The 15,239-nt window shown below is 39.3% G+C and overlaps 1 protein-coding gene across 5 annotated transcripts in view; it reads left to right on the forward strand.

The window, feature by feature from the left end:
* RAI2 (retinoic acid induced 2) overlaps window positions 1–15,239 on the forward strand; it is a 99,256-nt gene that overhangs the window by 74,113 nt on the left and 9,904 nt on the right. The window contains exon 1 of one of the 5 annotated variants that reach the window (XM_027835296.1): window positions 426–444. The exons of the other annotated variants lie outside the window; for them this stretch is intronic. The gene's annotated coding sequence lies outside the window, so the exon portion shown is untranslated. Of the gene's footprint in view, window positions 1–425; window positions 445–15,239 lie in introns of those variants that run through there. 5 annotated transcript variants of the gene reach the window in all.

Below are 15,239 nucleotides of genomic sequence, written 5' to 3' on the forward strand. Positions count from 1 at the left end.
TTGTTTTACCTCATACCACCAGTTCCCAACTTTAGAGGCAGGTAGGTGGCACAGGAGACAGAGAGCTGAGCTTGGCATCAGGAAGACCTGAAGTCAAACATGGCCTCAGACACATACTAGCTTTGTTACCCTGGTCAAGACCTCTGTTTGCCTCATTTCCCTCAACTATAAATGGAGAATAATAGCAATTTCCTACCAGGATTGTTGTGAATGACATAATATTTTTTAAAGCACTTAGCACAGTACCTGACACATATTAGTCCCTTCCCCTCTCCCAACTGATGTTCCACTTACACCATCTAGAAGTGTCAGAGTAAATTGGGGTAGAGATGGGGTAGGGAATACTGGTCTAATATTGCCATTTTTTTACATTTCCAGGTAGTTTTTTCAGAGGCACCATCTTCTGATCTCCTCTCCACCTGCTTTGTGATGTGCTATTTCTAGGTCAGGCTTCAAAGGACTTATGGCTTGTTTATTTACCAGTGAAAAATTAGTATATAGTCTAGGGTAAAAAGATATGGATGGAACATCTCTCCTTATCATCATCTTAGCTTCTCTGCACTTCTGTGCCCTAAAATTCCCCTTTGTCTTCTTGCATCTAAATTCTGCCTTACAGACAACTGTGTTATTTCCTCTTTGCCTCTTCCAATTGATTCTCCTGCATATACCTTACTCCTCCCTGCCCTTTTAGCCAAGGAAGAGATTGGAGCCAGGGAATTATACAGAGTATAACTTGAAAGCAAAAGTCTTCCCTTAATATGATTGTGATGTAATCTGACCATACTGGACCCTCTCCCCAGGGAAAAACCAAACACGGAAACAGAAACAGTTAAAATGACTGAAAGATCCATGAGATAGATCCATCCAACACCGCAGGAAGTCTACTAACCACTGTGTACATCATCTACTGTAACTTACTCATGATTGATGTATTTGAAGTTCCTGAGGTCCACTTACCTTAAATTACTATCATGAGAAAGGTTCCAACTCCCTTTGTCCTCCTGAGTAAAAAACAACGCTACCCCTAACTATTCTTGCCACTCTGACCTAGCCTTGTAGTTCATGTGGGACTAGTTTTCCTGAAGATACCATGCTTCCATGCTATTTTGCTTCTCAGAGACCCAGAGCATTCAGCTGGCAGAATGTATTAATACATGCAATGGTGTGCTGGGGCCAACTCTAACCAGAGCCTTTACCTCTCCAAAATCTATGGACACTACAAATCAGGGTTTGATTTATTGCTTTGATGATTGATTATCTAGACTTAAGAAAGTGATGGAGAAATTTTTAATAATTCTGATTAAACTATAAAGTGTGTCATTGGTACATTTCTTTCTGCCCTCCCCCCCAGAACTGATTGTTAAACATTTGCCAACACATTCCTGAGTGCATGTATCCTTGTATCCTTTTCTTCTGCTGATATATTGTCAATAAACCCTATCATTAGAATTAAGGAGTGTGTGGTCCTATTCCTTGATATCCAGAATTGGACTAATTCATACTTTACTCCACTATTGATCAGCATGAATAGCCTGTAGCCTTCATGTGCAAAAAATTTCCCTTACTGCATTTAGCCTTCTTCCTTGTGCCAAAATCACAATCATGGGGGGCAGCTAGGTGGCACAGTGGATAGAGCACCAGCCCTGGAGTCAGGAGGACCTGAGTTCAAATCTAGCCTCAGACACTTCACACTTATTAGCTGTGTGACCCTGGGCAAGTCACTTAACCTGATTGCCAAGCCAAAAATAAAAACAAAATCACAACCATGTTCTTTCTTGTCAGAGACCCATGTGTTACATATGCCCACCTATCTTTTTATATTTTTGTACTATGTTAGATCATAGGATTTATAGCTGGAGGGGACCTTAGGGATCATCTAGTCTTCTTCATTTCACAGATGAGGAAGCTGAGGCCCAGAGCAGGGCATGGCTTGTCCAGGGTCACGTGGCTAACGAAAAGCAGAGCTGGGCTTCAAACCCAGGTCTTCTAACTCCAGGTCTCTTTGCACTGTACCATCTGGTTCAAGTGAAACAGGATTGAAGTTTTCTATTAAAAAAAAAGTTTCATGGGTAATTTGTTCCTCAGTTTTAAGCTATTCTGTCCCCATAGTTGCATGTAATCTTGTTTAAACCATCCAAGCTCCCCTAGGAATCCTCTTCCCTCCTTTGAGAAGGTCTCCTTCAAGTTCTGCTTTCCTCATAGTATCATCATCATCATCATCATTGCTAGTATTTATATAGTGCTTTAAGGCTTGCAACATGCTTTTACTGTGTTATCTCATTTGATACTCAAAACAACCCAGTAAGGTAAATGCTATTATCCCTGCTTTATAGACAAAAAAAAAAATTGAGGCTGAGAGTAGGTAAGTAAGCCCAGGGTCACATAGCTGGTACCTGAAGACTCAGGTCTTCCTGACTCCAAGCCTTCCTGACTCTATCCACTCTCTCTAATCATAACTTTGCAATCACATAAACTTTAAAATTTTGTAGTATAAAGCACTTTACACCCTTACATTTCAGAGTCTGCCCCAAGAAAAGAAAAGGGGTGGGGGCAAGGGGAACAAGGGCTTCTGGAACAATGTTCTGGTAATTCACCAAACAGGGATCTAATGTCTATTTTCATTTTCTTTACCTGCGTTACATTATCATGTTAGGCTCAATGTTATTTCTCTCTTCTTGAATCCCCCTCTGTCTGATGCTTAGATTTTATCTAAAGTAGATCTGCTGCTCCCATCTTCTTTGGTCTTTCCTGCCATTTGTTTCTCTGAACATTATAGCCCTCTTTCTTTTCCTTCTTTCTATTCTTCAGACAAGACTGCCTCTTCTAAAGTTAGCACTCCCTATTTCCTTTCCTCTGGAACAGGTATCATGTCTAACTGTATAGATCTTCTTTTTCACTGTGGCATGCCATCGGGGGTGGGTGGGGGTGGAGAGAGACAGTGTGCATCAGGGTGCCCTTTTTCACCAAAAAGAATACTTACAAGCCCTCTTTATAGGAAATGACTCCATGTTCTTTTTCTCCACACCTAAATTCTTTTCTAACAGCACATTATGTTTAAATGATTTCTTGAGCCACTTTAACTGCCCCTCCATGCCAACTATAACCTTTCTCTGTCCCTAAATGAAAAGCACCAGATAGTTATTGCCCTTACCACATTTTTGCTTCAAATTTATTTTTCCAAGTCCCAAAATGCAGATCCTGAGCTTCTTGCCTTTCCAGAAGTTGGTAGTACATTGCAATATCATTTTCATCAGGTCAGGTCATAATGTCTCCAATAGACAATCTCATTCCTGAATAAAATGAAAACAGTCTTTGGCTTTGTCCCTGCTAAAGGGGAAATCATCATAGGGCTATTCTTCAGGCCTAGTCCTCCTTTCCCCACCCCCTCCTGATCCACTCTCTAAAATAAATCCAATTTCTTTACTGATCTGAAGTTCTCGTTAAACTCCTTACTTCCTGGCATTTGAATTACTGCAAATATGTCCCTTGGGTCTATCTCAATTGAATAATCGGGATGTCTAAAATTTAATCTCCTGCTAGTCTCATCCTATGTGAAACCAATTCACACAACAAATTTTCCCTTCCTCTGTCCCTCTGATGATGGGATCTTCCCATTGTTGTTTTCTCCTCAGAAAAGCAACCTGGTTCTTTTACTTTTTCTTCTGCATTCTATCCTCTTTTCATTCTCCAACTCTTGTGGAAGACAAAAAAAAACTAACCTGAAGTATCTCCTTTCTTTGATTTTTCTTTTCTTCCTTCTTTTTTTTTCTTTTCCTTAAGACATAGGCAGGTAGGTGGCACAGTAGGTAGAGTGCCAGGCCTCAAGTAAGGAAGACTTACCTTCCTGAATTCAAATCTGGCCTCAGACACTTACTAGCTGTGTGATCCTGGGCAAGTCACTTAACCCTGCTTGCCTCAGTTTCCTCATCTTAAAATGAGCTAGAGAAGGAAATGGCAAATCATTCCAGTATCTTTGCCAAGAAAACCCCAAATGGGGTCACAAAGAGTCGGATATGACTGAAACAACAGAACAACAATGACAAATAAGACAAAGGATCACTGAGACATTAAGACACAGGTAGGTGGCTAAAGGAGAGATTGTTGGACATAAGAGTCAGAAAGACCTGAGTTTTAATCCTGCCTCAGGCACTTACTAGCTGTTTGACCCTGGGCAAGTCTTCTAACTTCTCTTTGCCTCAGTTTCCTCATCTGTAAAATGGAGGTGATAATAGCATCTACCTCACTGGGTGGTTGGGAGGATCAGCTGAGATAATAAATGAAAAGTGCTTTGTAAACCTTAAAGTACAATATGAATATTAGTTATTATTATTTAGGGTTATAAGGGACTTCAGAGATCAAATAGACTAACCTCATTTTACGGATGAGGAAACTGAGGCCCTGGGAGATAAAGTCATCGGATACAGCTGAGGTTTGAACCCAGGTCCTCTTATTCTGAAACCAGAATTCTCCCCTTTGCCTTGTTTCCTTCCTCTTCCTCTATTCTAAGGGACTTTGGATTAGGCACTGTCTCAGCTACTGCTCTGAGTGATAATTTCACTTTTGGTTCAGACATTCAAACATCACAACTAGTTTCCTCCAGGAGCTAGGTCTGTGGGCTCAAGTGAACTTGCAGGATATCAGTGATTCACAAAAGAAGGGAATAGCTGCTTCATAAAACTGATGAGAATAGAGCGGCTGTGCATGACCTCCCACGGCCCCTTGGTCTCCAGTGCTAAGTCAGATATAGAAGTCTCTCACCATATGAGGTAATTATGTTAACAGGAACTGTTAGGAAACCACCTGGGACTAACATCTCTGTTTTCCTTGTAACATCTTTGATGCAAACCCAAGATTAAATTTAGAAAAATAAATTTTCTGAGGACCTTGGGAGCTAAGACCTGAAGTATATATTTCCCTAACAAAAAAAACAACATATTTTTGTTTTTTCCTTGGCTCAAGGGTAGGAGGACAGGAAATGTGCCTTACCAAGAAGCTGCAAAGCATATGTTGGAACATTGAAGCCAGGCACATTTATGGTGGTTCTGTAGGTTCTCAAAGCTCCCCACTTTGTCTCTATGTTTAAACTACAGAGCCTGAAGAAGCAGGTTGCCAGTCGGTTCCATGTGAGATGGAGGGAAGTTGACAAATATAGGCTGAGCTCTGTTCTCCCATAATTACATTCCTGGGTTTATTTTCTTGGTTTATATGTCATGTTTAATATGTCAAATTTCTATACTTCAACTTGAGATCAAATATGCTGTCTCACAGTAGGCTATACTGTCTACTCTTCATCACCCAGGTAGTAGCAATATGAGAAACAAAAAAGATAGGCCTGCGGAGTGGTATGTTTATATGTGAGTTGGCAAATGCACTACAGAATGTCAGATTTGACTAACATGACAGCATAGGAATTTCAAAGGAGCAAGTTTTGCTCATTACCCACTTAGAAAGTGGTGGATCTGAGATTGGCATGTCAAATCTCACAGGGGCCACTTCTTCTTTGCAATACCCAAGGGTTTTGTCAGTTGAGTGATAGTAATTATGAAGGTAAATACACAGTGCTTCAGTCAGTTATCAGAAAGAAGCTGTGAAACTGGCAAAGATAACAGAAGATGGAAATAGTAGGGGTTGGAGGGGCTGTGAGAAGACAGGTGGGAGAACTAGGAAAGAACATCATGGAAACCAAGGGAGGAAAGAGTATCTGGCAGGAGAGGGTAGTCACTGGTGTCAAAAGCTTCAGGTCAAGAAGGGGTAGGGACTGAGAAAAGGTCATTAGATGCAGTAGTTAAGAATGCTTTGGCAATCTTTGAGAAAGAAGTTTCAGTGCAGTAGTTATGGTCAGGAAACTACCTCAAAGAGTAGTGTGTGGATGGTAAGGAAACAGAAGAAAACAGGGAGCTTTCTAGGCATTTGGTAATGAAAGGAAGGAGTGATACAAAATGATATTTTGAGGGGAAGTCAAATGAAGATTTTTCTAAAGGTAAGAGAGATCTTAGCATGTTTGTAGGCATCAGGGATAGACGGGCAGATTGAAAAAGAGACAAAAAGTGAAAGCAATTAATAGAACAGGAGGAGATGTGGATCAAGGTCAAAGGTAGAGAAGGGCAACCTCTTCTTCAGTGACTAGAATGAAAGAGGAGAGGATGGGTGAAGATACAGAGAGGATCTGAGGTGCAGAGAAGAGGAAATAAGGGAAATCTCAATGAATGGTCTTAGTTTTCTCAGGAAAATCAGAGGCAAGATCATCTTCCATATCAGTGGGGTGGCTTCGAGGACTTAAAGAGAGAGGAGAAACCTTAGAACAGTCATTTCAAAGAAGCAGGATAGGGACCCAATCAGAGAAGACTAAAAGGATCGCTTTGCATCAGTAAAGACCCAGATGAGATTAGACAACATGAATCTGTAGTAAACCCACTTGACAGAATTGCCTGACTTCCTCCAGTAGCATTCAGTAGCTCAGAAGTGTAAGCATAGAAAGTGGGGGTGACCTAAAGTTGAAAGTCAATGGGGTGTGAACAGCAGAAGCACAAGGGGATTAAGGGCTCAAGAGTGAAGGAGAATACATAGTTAAACCAAGTAACAATGGGATCCAGTCTGAGGAAAAGAGAGAAGGGAGGAATGGAAGGATTAGAGTCTCATTGAGGAAGGAAAATAGATTTAGGGGGAATGAAGTAAAGAGGAAGATGGAAAGACAGGAGATTACGATCAGAAAGAGGATTTGAGTTATTAATTTTCTATGAATATATTAGTTTCACATAAAAAGAGAGAGTCATGTTTTCCACAGCTAATATTTTCCCAGATTGACTATTCTAAAACCTAGAAATTAGAAACTGGGGCCCAAGGCTGTCTCTTTATTTTGTTAGGAAAAGATTTTTCTTTGATGCCATTTGAAACAAAGAAGGTTAAAGAGGAATCACTGAGTATTTGAAACAGCCTGGTGATCAAGAGCCATGGGTTACAGTTGCTCAGGCAGTAACTAGCTATGTGACCCTGGGCAAGTTAACTACTTCTCTGTAAAATGGTGGGACTGAAACAGACACCCTCTAAAGTCCTATTTAATGACACCATTCTATAAAGGATAACAAACAAAAACAAAAAAAGTCCAATCCTTGCTGCAGGCTAGAAAATCAGGTCACGGCAGGGATGCCCTCTTCTTTCAAACCTTTTGTAACCTTGAGGTCCAAGAGCTGAGCTCCCTGTGATATGGGCAACAGTTCAAAACTAGTTATCTTCTCAGTTTAAAAAAAAATCTGTTTGGTGCCTGTGACCCTTTAATGTTTGTTCTTCTAAGCAATATAGTTTGGTTTAGGGCTTTTGCTTGACAGTTTTATGGGTATTTGTTCTTCATGAAGATGAGATAATAATTACAATTCAATTTATATAGCACTTTAAGGTTTACAAAGTGTTTTCCCCATATCAAGCCCATAAAGTGGGTGGTCAGTCCACAAGCATTATTAAACACTTACTATGTACTAGGCACTGGGAATACAATGGCAAAAATGAAGTATTCCCTGCCATCAGGAAGTTTAAATTCTATCAGTGGAGACAAGGTTTCTAGAAAATTTTTTAAAAAAAAGATGTTTAATTAAGACATGTAAACCAATAGGCCAATAAGACATTGCTTGCTCAGTGACTTAACACTAAGATTATGAGTATATTTTTGTCTGAATAAAGTTGATTAAACTGTATCTGGACTGCTTTGAAATAGGTGCTTAAAAATTCATATTTAAAAAAATAAACCGACATGAAACATTCACACAGCCCACATACATATATATATATATATTTCTGATTGTGTAGCCCACTATTATAAAAACCTTGGTGTTCCTTTAAATTAGAGCCTTGGTTCTTAGAATTGGAACTTCAAGTAGTGGGACTAGTCTTGGGCAGGCAGCACCTTTTGGTGTCCCATAATTTGCAAGACAGAGGTGGCCTTCGCCATGCAAGTTCGGGCAGTCTTGAACATATGGCATTGTGGTTGTGGTCTGTCCAAATTGGTTTCTTTCAAAACAATGATACTCTTATTAGCCCTAAAATGTAACCAGCAATAGATGTTGAAGGCAAGACATCTGTTGTAAAACGAAGAGTTGGCCATAGTGATTCTTCTTCCTATGACTTGTAGCAAGGTGGCATGGTGGACAGAGCTCTGGGCTTGGAGTCAGGAAGCTGTAAGTTCAAATTTGACCTCAGACACTTACTAGTTGTGTGACCCTGGGTAAGCCACTTGACCCTCTTTGCCTCAGTTTCCTCCTGTGTAAAGTGGGGATAAAGCACCTATCTCCCAGGATTGTTGTGAGGATCAAATGAAATGATAATTGTAAAGCACTTAACACAGTACTTGGCACATAGTAAACATTGTATAAATGTTAGCTATTATTATTATTTTGAAGGCATGACAGCTATTGTAAGAGTCAGAATCTGTTATAGTGATTCCTCTTCCTTTGACTTTTAGCATGGTGGCATAGTGGATAGAGTCCTGGGCTTGGAGTCGGGAAGACCTAAATTCAAATCCAACTTCAGACACCTATTGGCTGTGTGAGCCAGAGCAAGTAACTTAACCACTGTTTGCCTCCGTTTCCACCTCTGTAAAACAGGGATAATAACCTCCCAGGGTTGTTGTGAGGATCAAATGAGAAAATATTTGTAAAACACTAAGCAAATCTGAAATCGCTACATAAATGCTAGCTATTGTTATTATGTGTGTGTGAGTGTGTGTGTGTGTGTGTGTGTGTGTGTGTGTTCAGTATTATTTTACAAGATAATAACAAAACTGCCCCATTTGTTTGTGTCCTCGGCACTTTCGTTATCGTTGTTGTTTTCTTTTTAAGATTTCTTTCCATTCCGCCATGCTCTGCAGCTGCGGGAAAAAAATTGCTGCAGCCCAGCAGTTACAAACAGTGATCCGGTCTGATGCTATTCATTTCACAGATGAGGAGGCAGACACTCAGAGTGGAGTGACTGGCTTGCCTGAGGTCTGCACAATGGCAGGGCCGGAGCTACAGCCTGCTTCTCCTGACTCCCCAAAGCCGCACTCTGTGCTCGGCCCCCATGCTGTCTTCTATCATCCCCACAGCGAAAGCAGCTTAATTATGCACACCCCGCTGCTGCTGCGTCGGAGCATTATCTTCCTATCTGAGAGATGGCACATTCAGAGGCGAATTTTTCATTAATGTGAAGTTCTCTAAAAGCTAAAGATTAATTTAGGCATTGAATAATTTTTCCCAATAGAGGGAAGCGACCCCGGAGCATGTCTAGGTAGGTGAGAAGAGGTAATTTGAAGAGAGAAAGAGGGTTATCAATCCGAAGCTAGAAGTAATCTCAGGCTAGACTAACCGCCTCATTTTTTTTTTTTTTTAGAAGAGGAAACCGAAGCTTTGGGGAGGTTACGTGGGTCACACAGGTAGCAGGTGTCAAGGTGGGGTCTGAACGCAGCTCCTATGCCCCTAGAAAGAGACTACAGGAGATGGTGAAATCTCACCTTATTTATTGTGTTCGACTCTTCATGACCCCATTTAGGGCTTCCTTGACAACGAGTGGTGTGCCATTTTCTTCTGCAGCTCATTTTACAAATGAGGAAACTTAGTCAAATAGGGTGAAGTGACTTGCCCAGGGTCACACAGCTAGTAAGTATAGGAGGCTGGATTTGAGCTCATGTCTTCCTGACTCCAGCCTCGATGCTGTATCCACCCCACCACCTACCTGCCCATCTCACCTTATGGAAGAAAGCTTTTCCAGTCCTCCTTAATCATAGGCCTAGTGTCCCTTGAGATTATCTCCAGTTTTTTTTTTTTAATATTATGTATATATATGTGTGTGTGTGTGTGTATGTATACATACATATACACAAACACATATATACATAATAGATATTTATATGCAAATATATTTTCTATATTATGTCTTATATTATAAATGCATATAGCCTATGTATTTTAATATATCATATATTTATAATATTTATTATATCTTATTTATTTTATATTAAATTATATAATTTAATTATATTTTAAAATTTTAAATATATTTTATACACATATACACATGTGAATCATATATATGTGCATTTGCATACATATGTGCACATGCCCTTGCACATTCCCGTGTACCTGTACAACCACATGCTTGAGCACGTGTGTGTGTGTATGTATCACAGCCTAGTGGGGGAGGCAACATGAAAACAACTATGTAAAAACTTGAAAGCAAGGACTGGTTTTTTTCTTTTTTGGGGGGGAGGTGTTCACCTTAGTGTCTCTAGTGCTTAGCACAGGCCTATCACATAGTAGGCACTTAATAAATGCTGGTTGACTTGACTTAGGCATGGCCAGAATACTGAGCAAAAGCCCAGGGTTTGATTGCTGGCAGATTCCTTTGAGTTGCTTTCTTGCCAGGGCCTACCTTCCCTTTCTCCCTATATAAGTATGTACTTTGATCTATTCTACACTTTTCCAAGTGCTCTCATGTTTTTAACATCTCATATAAACCTCACAACAACTTGGTAAGGAAGAGACGTCAGACATTAACCCCATTTTACAGATGAGAAAACTAAGGGTGGGTTTCAGTTAATGTGCTTTGCCCATTTTAAAGAGCTATATAAATGCCAATTATTATTGCAATTGTTGTTGTTATATTGAATTCCTAAGAAAATTAAATGACTTTCTCAAGGTCCAGGTCTTGCCAGATTTACTTGAATGAAAAAGTCAGAATCATTTGGCAGTTTATTTGTGCCTGAGGTCACAGCTAGTAATTGGCAGGGAAAGACTGAACCAAAGGTCTCCTGGCTCCCAGGTTTGTGGATTTTCCAGTAGATCACTCACTGTCCCTCCACAGAAGCAAATAGTCTATGAGCAAAATAAGCATCCCCAATTCATTCTCTAAACATAGGCAACTATTCTAATATTTAACTTGCAAGCAAACCAACAGTCTTCAAACAAAATCACCCATGTTGATTTTTATGCCGAAATACAAAACTATGGTGAGTAATGTTAACTTGGAAAAACAACAGTACCTAGAGGCAGATTCTCCCAAGTTTCCAAAATGCTTAATATAAACGGAATCTTTCTGGTTCATTTCACTTGTAAGTTAGACCCCAAATCAAAAATAATCTCTTTTATTGAACTTATTTTCATTACTAGCTCAGTGTTTCATTTGTTTATTATGCTTCCTTTAATTTCCAGTTCAGTCTTAGTAAATTTCAATTTCAATATCAGTAATTCTGCAAAGGCTTATTTTGCTGACATCTTTGGCCAACACAAAACACAAAGGGTATTTCCAAGTTCTCAGTGATTAGTGTTTAAGAACAAAATGTTTTAGGAAAGGCCTAGATCCCTGTTATGTGGGTATAAAGGAGGAGGAAAGAGCAAACCTCCAAGTCATGACGCAAGACTTTTAAAAGCTAAAATTAAGGTTTTCGGCTCTTGTCATTTTTTAAACTGGTTAGTTAATAATATATTACTCTGTCCACTTCAGAACAGAGTAATCTCCATCTCTCTAGCCTGAACTCTGATACAGCCCACTGCCTGTACCCCTCATTTCATGGGTAACCTTTAAGGGTGTGTATAGGCAGCTAGGTAGTGCAATGCATACAGGCCTGGGGTCAGGAAGACCCAAGTTCAAATCCAACCTCAAGTTGTGTAACCCTGGGCAAGTTTCTTAATCTTTGTCTCAGTTCCTCATCTGTAAAATGGGGACACACTAGAAAAGGAAATGGCAAACCACTCCAGTATCTTTGCCCAGAAAAGCCCATGGATTTGTCCATGGGGTCATTGAAGAGTCGGACACAACTGAATGACTAAACAACAACAATAGGCAGCTAGGTGGTGTAATGGAATATTAGATTGAAAATAGGAAGACCTGAGTTTGAATTCTGCTTCAGACTCTTACTAGCTGTGTGACCCTGAGCAAGTCACCTTTAACTCTTCTCAGATTCAGTTTATTCATCTATAAAATGATGATAATAATAATAAAACCGACATTACAGGGTTGTTAGAGGCTCAAATGAGAAAACATATGTAAAGCTCTTTGCAAATCCTAAAACATTATAAAAATGTTAGCTGTTATTATTACTTATTATCTTATTCCTGAAGTAGATTATAAACTCCATGAGGGCAGAGGCCATACCTTATGTACTTTGCATAAATATTTATTATCTGATTTGTTGATTAAATTAAAAAGTAGATGGCTGATGTACCAGAAGTATTTGTGTGTGTGTAGTAATCTCTGAGTTACTTAATATGCAGGTGATATTTTTTCCCAAGTGGGTAAAACAATATGGTTATTATACACAAATATTCCCTTGTGCCCTTCCAGACTTTAAGGCTATGCAATAGATATCCATGTTTCTTCAGGTTTGATTTTGTTCTATTAATTCAGTCACCCTTGTTCTATAAACTGAAATCTCTCTACATTCACACCTCAATAATTCATTAAAAATGGGGAAAGCATTCATACTTTTAGAGGTGGATTAGACCATTCATTGAGTCTACTCCACTCATTTTTGGAAAAGGAAACTGAGGCAAAATTTAAATAAAAAATTTAAATTCCTGACTTAAAGAACAACACTCTAACCAGCATGACCTAGGGAGGACATGGGGAAGAAGTACAATCTGAGCTAGTTTGTTTTTTAAATTATTAATTATGAAATTTTTAAAGAAACCATGTTTTATAATTTTATTAGAGATTCTGTTGTTATTGTTCAGTCATGTCCAACACTTTGTGACCCCATTTGGGGTTTTCTTGACAAAAATACTGGAATGGTTTGCCATTTCCTTCTCCAGCTCATTTTTGCAAAAGAGGAACTAAGGCAAATAGGATTAAGTGACTTGCCCAGGGTCACACAGCTGGTAAGTGTCTGAGGCCAGATTTAAACTCAGGAAAAGGCGTCTTCCTGATTCTAAGCTTCTATCCACTGCACCATTTAGCTGCTTCCAGATGCTGCTAGACCTGCTTTAATGAGTAGGGAAGAGTCATCTGTAGACTTAGCACTTTGGCAACCTTTAAAAATATATGTTTAAAAATTTATTTTCATAAATTAAAAATAAAATAAATAAAAAATTTAAGAAATATACAAGTTGTTCTGTGCCTGTGACTTTCAACTAGGCAGTTAAGCGATATGATGGACAGAGTCAGAGTCTTAAGTCATTTTAAAGTTGTACATTTTTACAATGCCACTGTTATTACATAGATTATTCTTCTCCACCACTCACTTTATTCTGCATCAGTTCATACAAGTCTTCCCAGGTTTCTCTGAAGCCATCCCTTTCATTGTTTCTTACAGCACAATAGCATTTCTTCATACTTGTATATACCACATTCTGTTCAGCAATTCTCAAATTAAGTGGCACCCCCTTTAGTTTACTTTTTTTGCCACCACAAAAAAGAATTAATATAGATATTTTTGTGCATAGGGGTCCTTTTCCTCTTACTTTGATCTCTTTAGGGTATAGGCCTAATAGTGGTATTCCTGGATTAAAGGGCATGCACAGTTTGGTAACTTTTGGAGCATACTTCTAAATGTTGCAATCTATTTTTAAATACCATTACCACTATTCTCACACAGGTCCTCTATTAAGGTCTAGTTTGTATTTTAGTTACTTATAAGTGGTAACACTTTAAGTATATCTGATCTATTGACTTGCATGTTAAATTCTTCCTTGCTAGAGTCATGAATGAGGGTCAAGAAGCCAGGCAGAACTGGGCTGTGGAGGAGTATGGGAAGACATAGGAGGAGGAGAACCTAAATCCTTAATCAGGGACCAGAATTCTTCTATCATCTCCACTTAGTCATCATCCTTTCCCAACCTCCCCACAAGGACCTTGAACACTACCCTCTGGGACCCTGGGCTCTGATAGATGAGCATTTATTTACCTTATCTTGCCAGGAAGCAGGTGTCTACACCATTCCTGTCTATGGCCACACCATCTCATTGTGCCCCATCTCCTTCCAGCTTCCCTTTATGTGTCTTCTCCCATTAAAATGTAAGTTCCTTGAGAACAGAGACTATATTGCTTACTTGTATTGGTATATCCAATGCTTATTATCACAGTGCCTGACAATTAAACTTAAGTAAACACTTTATTAAATAAACACTTAGCAAATATTTTTCAAATGAGATAGCATACAAAAGCACTCTGCAAACCTTAAGACACTATATAAATGCTGGCTATTATTATTATCTAAAAATTATATTATTGTTGTTGCTTTCATCATTATATATAATACATACAATCTTGCAGTTGGGCAGCTAGGTAGTGCAGGGGATAGAGCTCAAGCCAGAAGTCAGGAAGACTCATCTTCCTGAGTTCAAATCTGGCCTCAGACACTTACTAGTGGTATGACCCTGCACAAGTCACTTAACCCTGTTTGTTTCAGTTTCCTCATCTGCAAAATGAGCTGGAGAAGGAAATGGCAAACCACTCCAGTATCTTTGACAAGAAAACCCCAAATGGGGTCACAAAGAGTCAGACTCAACTGAAACAACCAAACAATCTTGCAGTTGAGAAATATTCCACTTTGCTAAACCCCAAGTATATAGCTGTTCATTCAGCAGGTTTTTGTAAATTGAATTGAATTAAGATAAAATTCTGTAAGCAGAAGACAGGATCTTTTGTTTTCTCTCTGGTCCAGAGTATGCAACTTACCTGATCAAGACCTACAGCAGCTTACCATGTTCTAATTACAGCTTTGTTGGGAAATGAACACAAACAGGTTAAGGAATTGTTGGTCCACACCAACCATTTCCTCTTTCCACGCTCCCTTCTCCTCCAAGAAATAGGGTGTTAATGTTAAGTCTCCATGGTACAGCAAAGGTTTTCAAGTTGCTGTTAAATCTCAGTCGGGTAGATGAGTTGGGCTACCCTATTGACCTGCAAAGTAGCTTTTACTTTTTCAAGGGCAATGGGACTGAACACCACCTCTTCCCTCCATCCAGTCCTGTCCCCTAAATGATATCATAGAGCATGTCAACTGTTGTTAGAAACTTTACCTACTTCTTTTCATCTGATTTTTTTTCTTTTCCCCATACCCCCAGTACAGATATTCTACTTCTGGGGTGGGGAACTGAGATCTTGGAAATCTGCCAAAAGCTGCTGAGGGAGATACTTTAAATATGTACTTAGATGGTCAGTCTGAATGATTCTGGAGACAGATCCTGATATATTCTATAAACTCACATTAATAGGTCTTCTGCTTATCATCACACACACACACACACACACACACACACACACACACACACACACAC

Source organism: Vombatus ursinus, unplaced genomic scaffold, assembly GCF_900497805.2.
Source record: "Vombatus ursinus unplaced genomic scaffold, bare-nosed wombat genome assembly UNPS02014814.1, whole genome shotgun sequence".
NCBI lineage: Eukaryota > Metazoa > Chordata > Mammalia > Diprotodontia > Vombatidae > Vombatus > Vombatus ursinus.